This window comes from Nicotiana attenuata, unplaced genomic scaffold, assembly GCF_001879085.1.
Source record: "Nicotiana attenuata strain UT unplaced genomic scaffold, NIATTr2, whole genome shotgun sequence".
Classification (NCBI taxonomy): Eukaryota; Viridiplantae; Streptophyta; class Magnoliopsida; order Solanales; family Solanaceae; genus Nicotiana; species Nicotiana attenuata.
The window spans coordinates 508434-523860 of record NW_017670599.1 but is presented as its reverse complement, the minus strand read 5'-3'; the positions used below and the strand labels follow the sequence as shown (position 1 = coordinate 523860).

The window sequence follows — 15427 nt, the reverse complement described above, 5'->3', positions numbered from 1 at the left end:
CGAGCTAGTGGCGCAGCTTCGAGAGGAGCTCAAGATGAAGGACGCCGAGACCTTGGGGTGTAGACTACGCATAGACCATCTTACCTCAGGGAAAGATACTCTTCCAGAGCAGTTGGCTTCAATTGAATGCCAACTTTAGAGTGTAAAGGAGGAGAGCCTGGCCCGAAGCCGCAGAATCGAGGAGCTCGAAGCTAAATCTACTGCTGAGCTTGCCAAGGCCAAATCTGACGCAGAGGCATTTATATCTTCGTTCCGAGCTGACGCTGAAGCAGCTACCACCTAGGCAAAGGAGATCTCTGATGTGGCCAAAGTTAAGGTATCATGTGCACTTGACCATGCCAGGCGACAGTCTCGGAGAGAAACCCTTGATGAGGTGCATGGTCGCGGCTTCGACCTCTCAGCCGATATTGAAAAGGCAAAGACTTTGGAAGAAGAGGATATCGCTTTGATTTCTGATGACGAGGATTCAGCTAGTGGCTCCGAGAGCGGAGGAGACGAAGATGAAGTCCCCGAGGAGGAGGTTCCCGAAGATGCGGCTCCCGAAGATGCAGCTGCCGAAGATGTGGCCCCGGAGTAGGTTTAGGTTTCTTTGTTTTGTTTTTGTGTTTTTGTGCAAGGACCCCTCGTGGGTATTGTAAAATATCTCTTGTAAGCCCCTCTTATAAATATAAAAGGATCTCTTTGCTTCATCTTCGATTCCGTATTATCTTTATTGTGTGAAAAATTTGATAACTTCAATGACCAAGTGAACGTTGGCCCGGATTCTAAATAAAGTAACCCTTAGGTTTATTGGTGATCAGCGTGTGATCCTCGAACTTAAAATAGAATACCTCTTAAGGTTTTTGTTAGACTTTGAGCTATTCTTAAGTTGATTTGGCGCGAGCTCGGGATAATGGAATTCTTGAGTCCAAGTTAAGTGAGAGCAAGGTCTCGAACCCTATATGTTTTGGCCCGTAGGCTCTTATATATCGGCCCATAGGCTCTTTTATATTGGCCCTTAGGCTCTTTAAGTTGGGCCACTCTAAAGCGGCTATAATTTTTCCCTCTTTTCGGCTAAAAGACTTAGTAAAAATTTATCTATGCCTTAGCATGTGTTTTTTGTACCCGTTGGGTTTTTCAAAGGTTCGACATATCGGAACCGTATTAGTGATTTGTTTATGTAACCATAATCGAATACCTCTTGAGGTTATTCAAAGGCTGATGTTATCGAAACCTTTACATTATTCAAGGGCTGATTTTATCGAAGCCCCTTATCTTTTGCTTTTGCCGAGGGTAGCCTGATTTCACCGATTTTTTCAAAGTCTTTGAAAGCCTTTAATTTTATGGCGGAAGTCGGATGTCTCTGAGCTGCTTTATTTCGGTCATATCCTTTTTATATGACCGTAGTCTTTAATATGGTTGTAGCCTTTAATATGGCCGTAGCCTTCGGGTATGTCTCTTGGACTTGTTTCCCGATAACCTTTCGAACTTGTTCAAAAGGTGAGTCCCCGAGTATGATGGCCTTGACATTTATATCGAGGGGATGCCTCTTTGGGGTCTTATGAGTTCGAGTTTTTGATGACTCGGATGTGTTAACTGTCGATGACAGTCCCCGAGTATTCGGGGTGTATTTATGTTCTTTCCCTTGGGCCGTTTCTCGTAGAATTGTAAGTGTAGAGCTCGTATAATAGTAGACTTCTTTGAGACACAAAGTGTTTTGATATAGAAGGAATGCTTCTTTGAATAGTTGATACATGCGTACGTGTTTTGCCGTTGGGGCTCGACTATTCTATATGGACACGGTTCATCTAACCGTTTGGCCCATTAAAAAGTTCTCCTATTGAGGCCCTCTTAGGCGTAAAGTATTTTCCTCAAAAATATGACCTCTGAGGGTGATGCCCCCTGGTATTCGAGGTTGATTGAAAAGAAGCCTTGGATACTGTTGAGTTTTCCTTAGGTAGTATATAGTTGTTGCCTCGTTAAAAACCTCGCCTGTAAAACCCATTTGGGACAAAATTCGATTTAAAGGAAAAAGAGTGCAACGCATGCTTTAAAACCTAAGTCATTCGTGTAAAAAGGTGTCTTCGATAGCTTCGATCGAACACCTGTAATGAGTTAGTTTCTAATTTAAATGGACAAGAAAGATACATTCATACCTTAGCAGTAGTATCGTTTCAGTAATGATACGTTCCAATTGTTCGGCAGTTGTTCACCTTCCATTGTGCTAAGTTTGTAAGATCCATTACCGACAACTCCGAGGACTCGGTACGGTCCTTCCCAATTCGGGCCCAGTTTCCCTTCATTCGGTCTCGAGTATTAAGGGTGACTTTCCGTAGAACTAAGTCCCCGATTCCAAAGTGTCGAAGTTTGGTCCTTCTATTGTAGTATCTCTTGATTCTTTGCTTCTGCACGGCCATCCGAACAAGTGCTGCTTCTCGTTTTTCATCTAATAGCTCGAGGCTAGTGTTCATAGCCTCATGATTTGATTCCTCCGATGCATGTCGAAACCTACCGCTGGGTTCTCCGACCTCGACAGGGATAAGGGCCTCGGAGCCATATAGTAAAGAGAACGGAGTAGCCCCCGTGCTAGACTTTGATGTTGTCGATATGCCCAAAGGACCTCAGGTAGAGCTTCTCTCCATTTTCCCTTTGCATCGTCCAACCTTTTTTTCAGGTTTTGAATAATAGTTTTGTTTGTTGACTCGGACTGTCAATTTCCAGTTGGGTGGTATGGTGTTGATAAGATCCTCTTTATTTTACGTGCTTCGAGGAACTCCGTCACCTTGCTGCCAATGAATTGTTTTCCATTGTCACATACAATCTCGGCAGGTATCCCGAACCGGTATATGATGTGGTCCTAGACGAAGTCAATAACTTCTTTTTTTCTTACCTTCTCGAAGGCCAGTGCTTCCACCCATTTAGAAAAATAATCAATCATAAACAAAATAAATTTAGCTTTACCTGGGGCCGTTGGTAGATGGCCGACTATGTCCATTCCCCATTTCATGAAAGGCCACGAGGAAAGGACCGAGTGGAGTTGTTCCCCAGGCTGATGGATCATCGGTGCAAACAGCTGGCACTTATCACATTTTTTGACAAACTCCTTAGTATCTTTTTCCATGTTATCCCAATAATACCCTGCTCTAATAATTTTGCGAACCAAAGACTCGGCGCCAGAGTGATTTCCACAAGTACTTTCGTGGATTTCTCGTAGAACATAATCGGTGTCCCCTGGCCCTAAACATTCCGCCAATGGCCCATCGAATGTTCTCCTATACAGTGTTCCCTCTTCATCTAATGCAAACATAGCAGCCTTGGTTCATAGGGCCCTCGATTCTTTGTGGTCCGATGAGAGTTTTCCATCGTTCAGATAATCCATATATTTATTCCTCGAATTCCAAGTCAAACTTGTTGAATTTATCTCGGCGTGACCCTCTTCAACCACAGACCTCGATAACTGGACAACAGTCCCCGGGATGATATAATCTTCTTCGACCGAGGATCCTAGATTAGCAAGTGCATCGGCCTCGCTATTTTGTTCTCGAGGCACATGATCCAGAGTCCACTCCTTGAAGCGGTGCAAAGTTACCTGTAGCTCATCCAAGTATCGTTGCACCCTGTCCTCTCGAACCTCAAAACTCTTGTTTACTTGGTTTACCACCAACACTAAATCGCATCTGGCTTCAATGACTTCTGCTCCCAAGCTCTTAGTTAACTCGAGACCTACAACCATGGCCTCATACTCGGCCTCATTATTAGTCAACCTAGAAGTTTTGACAGATTGTCTAATGGTGCCGCCCGTAGGTGGCTTTAAGACAATGCCAAGCACGGACCCTTTCACATTCTAGGCACCGTCCGTGAAAAGGGTCTATACCCCGATGATGTACCCGACCTTAGCAGGAGTTCTTTCTCTACTTTGGGTACGAGGTTCGGCATAAAATCGACCACGAAGTCAGCTAAGATTTGAGACTTGATGGTCATTCGGGCTTGATATTCGATATCGTACCCGCTAAGTTCGACGACCCATTTGGCCAGCCGTCCCGATAGCTCGGGCTTATACAAAACATTTCGAAGGAGGTAAGTGGTTAATACACATATGGGATGACATTGAAAATATGGCTTTAGCTTCCTAGATGCGCTTATCAATGCAAGTGCTAATTTTTCTAAGAGAGGATATCTAGTTTCAGCATCTCCTAGAGTTCGACTTACATAATAAACAGGAAATTGCGTACCTTGCTCTTCTCGAACTAGTACCCCACTTACCGCTATCTCAGATACTGCCAAGTATAGTTAAAGTTTTTCATCTACCTTTGGGGTGTGAAGCAAAGGCGGGCTTGATAAGTATCGCTTCAATTCTTCCAAGGCGTGCTGGCATTCCGGGGTCCACGCAAAATCATTCTGCTTTTTAAGCAAGGAAAAGAACCGGTGACTTCGATCTGATGACCTCGACCCAAAGCAGCTATTCATCCAGTCAGCCTTTGCACGGCCTTCACACTATCCACCACCGTGATATCCTTGATGGCCATGATCTTGTCGAGATTAATTTCGATACCCCGATTCGAGACCATGGACTCGAGGAACTTACCCGAGTCGACTCCGAAGGCGCATTTCTCTGGGTTAAGCTTCATCTTGTACTTCCTCAAGATTTTGAATGTTTCCTGCAAATGAGTTAAATGGTCCTTTGCGCACAGGGACTTAACCAACATATCATCAATGTAAACTTCCATTGTTTTGCCTATCTGTTCTTCGAACATTTTGTTAACTAGGCGTTGGTATGTAGCTCGTGCATTTTTTAGCCCGAAGGGCATTACGTTGTAGCAATAAGTTCCAAATTTAGTGATAACCGAAGTCTTTTCTTGGTCCTCCGGATCCATCTCAATTTGATTGTACCCGGAGTAGGCGTCGAGAAAAGTTAGGATCTCATGGCCGGCCGTGGCATCGATCATACGATCGATGTTGGGCGGTGGGAAAGAATCTTTCAGACATGCTTTGTTTAAATCCTTGTAATCTACGCACATTCTAAGTTTATTTCCCTTTTTAGGAATTACAACCACATTAGCTATCCATTCGGGGTATTTTACCTCCCGAATAGACCCTATTTTAAGGAGTTTGGTTCCCTCATCCTTTATGAATGCATGTTTTACCTCGGACTGGGGCCTCCTTTTTCGCTTTACCGGTTTGAACTTGGGGTCGAGGCTTAATCGATGTGTTGTTATTTCCGGGGGAATCCCTGTCATATCTAAGTGGGACCAAGCAAAGCAATCCATATTATCAATAAGAAATTGAATGAGTTTTTTCCTAAGATCAGGGGTCAATCCCGTCCCCAGGTATACCATTCTCTCGGGCATGTATTCGATCAGTATGACCTGCTCCAGTTTTCTACAGTTGATTTGGTTGCACCGGATTCTTCGGGAACGACGAAGGTTCGGGGAGTAAGGAAATCCTCTTCTTCGTCTTTGATTACCTGTTACTCCGATTCCGTCAAGGCTGGGGGCGGTGATTGCTATTTGGCCGCCTGCTTACCATTGATGCTCGATTTCTCCGAGGTCGAAGGCTCCGATATCAGCGTCACTTCATCGACTGCAAACATTTCCTTTGCAGCATGTTGCTCTCCGTAGACCGTTTTCACACCATCCTCCGTTAGGAACTTCATCATCTGATGAAGAGTTGAAGGTACCGCCCTCATATTGTGTATCCATGGTCTCTCGAGAACTGCATTATACCTCATGTCTCCTTCGATGACATAGAATTTTGTATCTTGTATGGTCCCGGCTACGTTGACTGGCAGGATTATCTCCCATTTTGTTCTTTCGCTTGCCATGTTCTACCACCCTCGATCTGATTATGTTCGTTGAGCTACTTGGATCCACTAGAACCCGTTTAACTTGAATTTTATTTAAAAGGATAGAAATTACCAGGGCGTCATTGTACGGCCGAGATATGCCTTCCGCTTCCTCATCATAGAATGATAAGGCGTCCTTGGGCACATAGCTTCGAGTCCATTTTTCTTTGGTGATCGATACCTTGGTGCGTTTGAACACAAGTCCTTGCGGGACATCGACACCGCCAACGATCATGTGGATTACATGTTGTGGTTCTTCCTGCTCATTTTTTCTTGCATCTCTCTCCCTAAAATTGTTCTTAGCTCGATCACTCAAAAATTCTCGAAGGTGACCCTCGTTGAACAATTGAGCCACCTCCTCCTTTAGCTACATGCAATCTTTGGTCCTATGGCCGTGTGTGCCATGACACTTACACATCAATTTTGGATTCCTCTGAGAAGGATCGATTTGGATAGGCCTGGGCCACCTGGTATCTTTGATTCTTCCAATAGTTGACACAATCCCTGATGTGTCTACACTGAAATTATACTCCGACTATCGAGGAGCCTCCGAGGGGTCGGTGTGTTTATCGAACCCGTTCTTACTCATGAGTCCCCGATATTTTTGACCTCGATCGTTTCTCCGATCATTCCGAGGGGCGTTTCGGCCCGAAGCATTATTTCTCTGATCGACATACGGCTGATACCGTTCTTTGTTTGACTTCGATTCCCTGTATGTATCACTCGGGAGCTTAGCTGCCGATCTGTTAGGATGAACTGAACCCGAAGGGGCTCCCAACTGGTCGTCCTCGACCATAATCTTCGATTGGTAACAGTTATGTACATCCGACCACGTCACAACTGGATACTCGATCAGATTCTGCTTTAATTGTCGGGACGCAATCGAACTCCTTTCATTCAAACCCTGCATAAAAGCTTGTACTGCCCAGCATCCGAGACCGGTGGTAATTCCATTCGCTCCATCTGAAAGGTGGACACGAACTGCCTCAACATCTCGTCGTTCCTTTGTTTTATCTTGAATACATCCGATTTCCTCGTTGCCACCTTTATGGCCCCGGCGTGTGCTTTCACGAAGGCGTCTGCTAACATAGCAAACGAATCAATAATGTTAGGAGGCAAGTTATGATACCAAATCATGGCTCCTTTCGAGAGTTTCCCCAAATTTTTTCAACAACACGGACTCCATCTCATCATCATTCAGGCCGTTTCCTTTATCGCGCAAGTATACGAGGTAATATGCTCATTAGGGTCGGTTGTCCCGTTATATTTGGGCATATCGGGCATGCGAAACTTTTTAGGAAAGGGCATCAGAGCCGCGCTTTGAAGTAATGGTTTTTGTATGAACTTTGTGGCATCTAAACTCTTCAAGACTGGAGGTGCCCTCGGTATCTGGTCAACATGGGAGTTATAAGTTTCCAACTTTTTGTCGTTGTCTTCAATCTTCTTTTCCCCGGACTCGATCCTCCTGGTGAGCTCTTCGAGCATTTTCATAATAGTGGGGTCAGTCCCCTATCCATTTTCATTTGACCTCTCTGGTGCCGGTTCAGCACGTCGAGTGTTTTCCGGTTCAGCTATACTCGGAGTTTTGTTCTGACTCTAAAGTTGAGCGATGGCGATTTGCTGACCTTGCAGCATCTCGAATATCACTTGGAGGCTGACTCCCCCATCTCCTATACCTGGTGTTTCTCGGCCCCCAGATCAAGATTCCCTGCGTACACTCCCTCCGGGGTCAGTGACTAGATTTGCATTTAAAGCAATGTGCGAACTAATATCAACTGGTTCCACATTGGTATTTCCCCTGGGTTTATCGGTGGTACACCGACCCCTACATTGTCATTTTCTCCATGAAATCCAAGACCTTCGTTGTCATGAATAGGTGTATTTTGCGAGTTCGACATGTTTAATCTGGAGATTCAAAAATTCTTGACAAGAAAAAGTGTAAAAATAACGTGTGTAATGAGAATCAGTAATAAAATAATCACTATTATCTTTAACCCCACGGTAGACGCCAAACTGTTTACCTCAAAAATACGAGTAACAATTAAATTTGAATATTGGTTTTAAAGATATGTGATTTAGTTCAATACCAATTTATAATCAAGAAATATAAAGTATAGATGAAAAAAACGAATGAATCAAACCAGTGTAACCAAACAGTATCGGCCTCGAGCTTAGTGACCTCGAGATGAACAAGGAACAATAAAGTAAGAACAGTAAAGAGAAAAGACAAGTCTGATGAAAGAAAAGTAAGATAGTATATTCTTTGCTAATGATTAAATGATGTTTATAAATGATTGGGGTCCCCTTTATATAATAGGGGAACCCTAAATAAGGTACATTTCCATTTACGGTAAGGAATCTAATTGCGACAGCTGTCTAACCGCCTAGTACGGAATCGTACAATTCTATTCCGGAATTTGCGCCATGATTTTGGAGACGTGGCAGGAATCTCGCTCATTCTGTTAGAAACCCATAACGGCATTATTTTCGGGTCGAGCATACTCGGCTTCGGTATCAATCGTACTTCGATCCTCGGGCATTGCATCCTATCTTCGAGCTCGAGTCTGATCCATCGCGCTCGAACTCGACCTTGCCTGAACTCAATCTTAAAACGACCCCTCGAGCCTATAGATGGAAAACATATGATTTTGACCATATACATAATATATATATATATATATATATATATATAATGTAATTTTCTAAACCCCTAGCTGTACTCCTTATTCAGTCTATAAAAGTTTTTTTTTTTTAGTCTACACTACATCTTTTAAAGATATGCAACAGTCCAAATAGACTATAAGGAGTCTATAATTAGTGGGTTCATAGATAGGGGAGTTCATTCAATATAAAAGTAGAAGCTACACAAGCAAAGAAGAATATCAGCGTGCCTTTATCATATGTACAACACGCACTTTAACATAGACGATCGGGCAGTGGCAGAACCAAAATTTATTCATATCATAAAAGATGGTAACATCATTAGCAAAATTAAGACGATAAATAACGTGTCCTTTTTCGGTTCATCAAGTAAATTCTGAATTCATTTTTATTAATTTGGCTTTTTAGTATTCTTGACTAGACCATTTATATGGATCAATAAGATTGTTATCTTTATTCTGAAATAAGACTCCCTTTCACAACGACCCTTTGATTAGGACTTAAAATAAAAATAGAATACAATGAGAAAAGAATTTTTTTTTACCTCCTCCTTCTAGTTTCCCTTCTCCGTTCCTCCCCCCACCCACTCCCCGCGCCGGCCAGGCCAACAACCTATGACTCATTCGTCTACTTCCCCTTCTATTCTCTTTCCTTCTTATTCCTAATCATATTACCACTCTCTTCCCACGTTCTTCCTCTCGTCTCTCTCCTTTTCTTTTTTCATTTTTTCGGGTACGTAGATTGCTGGAAAAAAAATTTCGGTCGGCAATGTCGTTTCTTGTCAAGCCTACTCTTTCTTCTTCCTCTTACTACGAAAACATTTTTTTGGTGTGGATAAGATGATTCCACTAGTTTTGTAAGAGAGATTCAGTCGATTGAATAGTGAATTTCTTTTTTTACTTTAGTAGTATAATGCAGAAATTAACAACCTGGGTATTGCTACGCCCTTACATGTGATGATTTTAAGGGTTTTAACTTTATTTTTGTGCTTCGAAATTTGTTAGCATTTTGCTTCTTCAAATATGCACTGCTTTGTGAATGTTGGTTGGTAGGATCGAGAATATAAGTGAAGTATGCTTTGAAAATGATGTTTTACCAGTTCACGTTTTGTTTATTATTAGTTTGTTGTTGAAAATTTTGCAGCGTTGCCTTTAATCTTTGAACAGATTCATGAGCTGGTCTATAGTGTTTTAATGGTGAACGGACAATTGAAGAAGAAAAAGTCCAGGCAAGAGGACAAGCCCAATAGTACTATCTCCACCATATAGGCATATGCTGTTTTTCAATAAAAAAAACCATGAAAACATGTCGTTTTCGAGTTCTAAATTGATGTTCATGTAACAAAAATAGAAGTTTTTTAAGAACTTACAGGTCGTGGAACAATGAATCCTGAGAAAAGACTCCACATACCAAAGAAGAAGTAAGCGACAATTTGTGCAATATGTTGATTTGGAGTAACTGCAACGCTCATCAAACCATAAAATGTGAAGTACAAGAGAGTGAAATATGCGATGAACAAGTACCAAAAGAACTTGGTTACTGTCCATTCAAATCCAATCATAGCATAGACAATGACGCCATAGAAAACAGCTTGCACAAAGACATACGGCATTTCAATGCAAACCTGCAAGATAATTAAATAAAAATATGTGTAATTTAGACTATTTTACTAGAAATTGGCTTATAAGAAGTTAAATTCTCTGCTCACTTGTCCGAAGGCATAAGGGAAGGCAGAATACATTCCAGCAGCTCTTTCTCTGTAAAATATTGTACGCTCAACAGCTACAACGGGCAGAACTGATGCCATATTTTGTGAACCAAGGAAAAAAACTGCAGAATACATTGATCCCATAGCGTTAAATACATCATGGGTCTTACCCCTGTGAAAAAAAAAATTAACCTTTTAGCATTAAGAACTAAAAGTATTTTCCAGATTATATGAGTACTTGTTTCGTCTCATTTGTTTTGACTTACACTTTAGTACCAAGATCCCAGAACATTGTCCCTATGGCCAAGGCGACGAAGACTGTAAAGAGAAATCTTACTGCAGTATAAGTAGAATTACGCCAGTATGACCAGTGTTGCTTCCAAAGGCAAGCCATACATCGAGTCCAAAATGGCTGTGAATATTGACTATCGAAATACAGGTCCTTTGTACCAGGGCGAGGCACGTTGAGTTCACTAATCAACATTTTATTCCTCCTATAAAGATCTGATTTCTTGTATAAATCAGAAAAATCAACCCCCAACATCATTTCTTGAGCTGAGGTCGTGGCTTCTAACATCCAAGTAGCTGGATTGTAGCCATCTTTTATTTTACTTATCCCAGACATTGACTGAATGCAAGAAATATTAGTTTAGTATTTAATCGAAAAAAGAAAAGCTTTGTATCACTTAGATAGCTTACCTCAAAGTATTTGATCAAATGACAAGAACGGTGACCCAATGGACCGACATATATCTCTTGTCCTCCTTGTTTCATTAGAAATAGCTGCAAAGAGTGGTGTTTATATTAGTATGCAATGTCAAAGGAGAAGGAAAAACACATTATTAGCTTGACTGAGTTCAAAATGGTATTAAATTCACCTCATCAAAGGCTTCAAAAATGTCGATACTAGGCTGATGGATGGTACAAACAACGGTTCTCCCTGTGTCAACAGTGTTCCTAACAGTTCTCATCACAATTGCAGCAGCCCTTGCATCCAGCCCTGAAGTTGGTTCATCCATGAAAATAATAGAGGGGTTTGCTACTAATTGTCAACCTTTTGCGTTGCTCAGTTGAGAGACCGTTGACTCCTGGCAAACCAACTAACGCTGATCTTAATACTGTAAGCTCCACAAGTTCCATAACTTCCTCAACAAACATCTGTACAAGGATAATAAATAGGAAATATCATATGATTTCTACCTTATTTGTTGTGTTTAACGGATTTTTGGGCGAGAGATTCATGTAATGGAAGAAAATTTTCAAAAGTTGCGAACCTTTCTAGTCTTTTCATCAACATCATGAGGTAAACGGAGCCAAGCTGAGTATACTAATGACTCATAAACTGTAACATAAGGTGAATGGATATCATTCTGCTCACAGTATCCGGATATACGTGCGAATGTTTCTTGCTTCTTAGGATAGCCAGAGATCTTAATACTACCCTCAATATATCCTCCTGTTTTCCTTCCGGCCAATACATCCAACAATGTTGTTTTTCCAGCCCCACTGACTCCCATTAAAGCTGTCAAAACACCGGGCCGAAAAGCTCCACTTACTCCCTTCAGAAGTACCAATCTATCTTCAGTGGCACCCCGATCTTTCATTTCCTGCAAGTATCATCGGAAAGTTCAGTAACATATTGTCAACATATTGAAATGCAGGATTAGCATCAGTAGTTACTGATGATTAACAATTCCTAGTTAGTTACCTGAGGCATGTCAACAGAGTATATAATTTCATCAAAGGTGATGGAATGTGGCTCAACCGGAAGAACCATTCCTTTTTTCTTACCCTGACCCTCACTATTGGACTGTTCTTTCTCATTGCTAGTTGTTTTGGCATCTTCACTATCTTTTGTTATCTAGCTTGCGGCTTGCCAATTGCTGTAGATAATCATACAAAAAAATCATTCTTTGCGCCTTAGGGAAAATTAAATGTAGAAACTCGAGAGATACTCACGGTTGAGATAAGTAAGTGCAAGACTGAAGCAGATGTTAAAGAGGATTGTGAATCCAACAAGGGCACCAATACCTATCCAGTACCAGTATGCATTTGGGAAGAACCCTCGAGATCTTACAACTGCAGCTCCAAGTGGCTCAGTTCCATTTGGTGCAATATGTTTCCACTTTTTCCCGTCAAATTCATTCACAAAAATTGAATTTGTAGAATACATCATTGGTGAAGACCAGTAACCCCATATCCACCATTTCTTCACTTCACCGACAAAATTAGCCATAGACTATTAACACTAGTTGAAGTCAAAAGCTTATACAAATATACAAATCACCAAATATACCTCGCGAAAGAACGAATCCACTCGATGCAAATCGTAAAAGGAGAGCAAATGTTCCAAATGTATTAGCTACTCCCATGGTCCGTCCAACTGCCCCAATGAAGCGGAACAATCCTGATGCCATCTGGTTTACTAATATGAGGAGCAAGAAATGTTTGAACAATCTGCAAAAATATACTATTGTTTAGCTAGTAATCACGAGAAAAAGGAAACTGATAAAGGTAACCTAATCTTTATTTTGTATATCTTTTTCTTCCCTTACCTTACAGGACTCGGATCAAATCCAATGACATAGTAAGTGAGGAACACCCATAGACCAACTTCAACAAATGTTAGAGGGATTTTGAGTATCCATGAGGGAATTGCATAAGCCCATGAAGGGAAAAAGAGAAGGTCCCTTTGCTTGTAGAAGACAGGAAGTTTATTAATTGTCATGGCGATCTCAGACATTCCATTAAACATATTCCTAATGACCGCATAAAAGAGGGCACCAACATATATTCCTCCATCATCCATACCATCACGAGACATCTCAGTTCGGAAAAAGAGGGTCATTGTCACGAGCGCCATAATTGAAAGCTGAAAACGTATCAAAACAAAGAGGCATTAGTACTTGCAACCAAATATGATGAGATAGAGACTGGAAAACGCAATACATTTATGAGACAAATTTGCCACCTGACTGAACTTGAAGATGTAAACAAATGAGTTCCTCTTCATTAGCAAGAGTTCTCTTTCAGCGCAGATCCTTAAGAGTTGTTTCTTCCCTATACCATACTTTTGAGTTGTCAAAGCAGCAGGATGGCTTTTGCTCTTTTCATATGAAGCTGCAAGCTCATTCCCAAGTTTCCTCCCAACATGGAATGATTGATATGCCTCAGCAAATTCTTTTGATGTGATATACCTGTAAGTGTCATCCCTCCTCACCCAATATTGTTGTTGATCCTTCTTTGATGTCACCTGCAAAGAGTTCAAATTTGCACCATCAGAAGGGCAAATGGATCAACGCTTCTCAACCTTATTAGTCGTAGTCCATCGTAAGACATACTTCTTGCAAGAAGTCGGCCACGCCTTTTCTATCTGGGCATTTGAAACCCATGGACTCGAAGAAGCCAAGGATATCCTCTCGAGGGCCCTGATAGACAATTTGCTCATCTGATAACAGAATAATGTCATCAAACAAGTTGTAGGTCTCGGGTGCTGGCTGCAGGAGAGATATCACAGCAGTTCCATTCAAGATTTGCACAGATTGTCTTAGAGAGTTCACAATGGAGTAAGTGGTAGAACTATCCAATCCAGTTGAGATTTCATCCATGAAAAGTGCCTTTGACTGTCCAACGAGCATTTCACCTGTTGTCACACGCTTCTTTTGTCCTCCTGAAATACCCCTTATCATTTCATCTCCCACCATAGTATCTGCGCAAATATCCAGCCCCAACAGCTGCAGATGGAATGCAAAAATAACTTTGTTATCAAATTTCTTCTACCTTTTCATTATGGAAAATGAAGAGAAAATTATTGGACATAATTTTTATTACCTTAAGAACGTAATCTGTAACAACATTGGCCTCTTGTCTCTCTGTTGCTGCTACCTACGTTGTCACAAAACAATTATGGTTATAAGTATTTGCCTTTGGGGAAGCAAGTTTTCAACTTGGTTCAATTTCTAACAAGTTGCAAACACGGATACCAGCTAATTTTTTGTATTGTCTTTTCCTTTTCCTCTTTTCAGAAAGGTATTATATTGCTCTTTTATTAGGAATTATTAGATTATTTCAAACCGTTTCTCCGTTGTAATATTGTATCTGGTCTTTAAAGGTGGGTGAGTAGAATATTTAACTAGCTGGTATATGTAGGGTGTGCGAACAAAGTTCTATATTAGTAGCTGAAAAAATTGGTGGCCTATATATAAAGTGTAGGGATCTCTAAATGGTCCGACACCTTTTGGGAAAACCATGTGGGCTTGGCCCAAATCGGATAATATCACACCATGTTAGGAGTATCATTAAGGCATTTTAGCCCAACAATAGGTAGCAAAGCCTAGGTTCAGTGGGATGAGTATGGTGATGATAGAGTGATGTTGCGGGGCTCGGTTCGATTACCCTTACGAGCTTGGAGATGTGCACACGAGAATAAACTAGTTGCGGGCTTCGGTTGCCATATGTACTCTGATGATGTGGGTGAGATATGATGAATGACGAAAATTGACGTGTGGATCATGGGAATGGGCCACTTGGAACATGGTTCGAGGGGGAGATCGTGTATTGTGTTAGTGCGCCATGTGGAACTTAGTTCGAGGAGAGATTGTTGGGTGTACGAACAAAGTCTCACATTGGTAGTTGAAAAGATATGGAGCCTACATATAAGTATAATGATCTCTTAATGGTATGAGGCCTTTTGAGAAAAATCATGCGGTCTTGACCCAAAGCGAACAATATCACATCGTAGGGATGTTTTAGCCCAACAACATCTAAACATGATTTAGTAATAGTCTTTTACCTTCATAAAGATATCAATATCAGGATCTGGCTTGATTTTAGCTGCTTTCTCTCTTCTTGACAGTTCAACCAACATATCTACAAAATTGTTCCAAGAAACATCAAGCGATATATCTACTTTAGTTAAATCTCAACAGAAAATACTAACCATAACGGGAGCCAACTCCCTGGCATCTAGCAGAGAATTCCAAGGTTTCTCGCACAGTCATTTCTCCAATGTGTAAATCATGCTGGCTAATATAAGCAGCAGTTCTTTGTGGCACAAATTCATTCATTTCATGTCCTATTATAGGTCACTTTCCCAGTAACCTGATTTCCACACCAAAAAAAATTCCAGAAAATTAGAATTTGTAATTTCATTACATACATTTGGTTTGGAGTTTAACGTTCTATGTCTACCGAACGGTTTTTGATTAGCTATTAATTGGTAGCCTGGTAAAAATGAC

At 41.2% G+C, this 15427-nt stretch overlaps 1 pseudogene; it reads right to left on the bottom strand.

Annotated features, from left to right (window-relative positions):
- Positions 1–9574: 9574 nt before the first annotated feature.
- LOC109241390 overlaps positions 9575–15427 on the bottom strand; it is a 9098-nt pseudogene continuing 3245 nt past the window's right edge.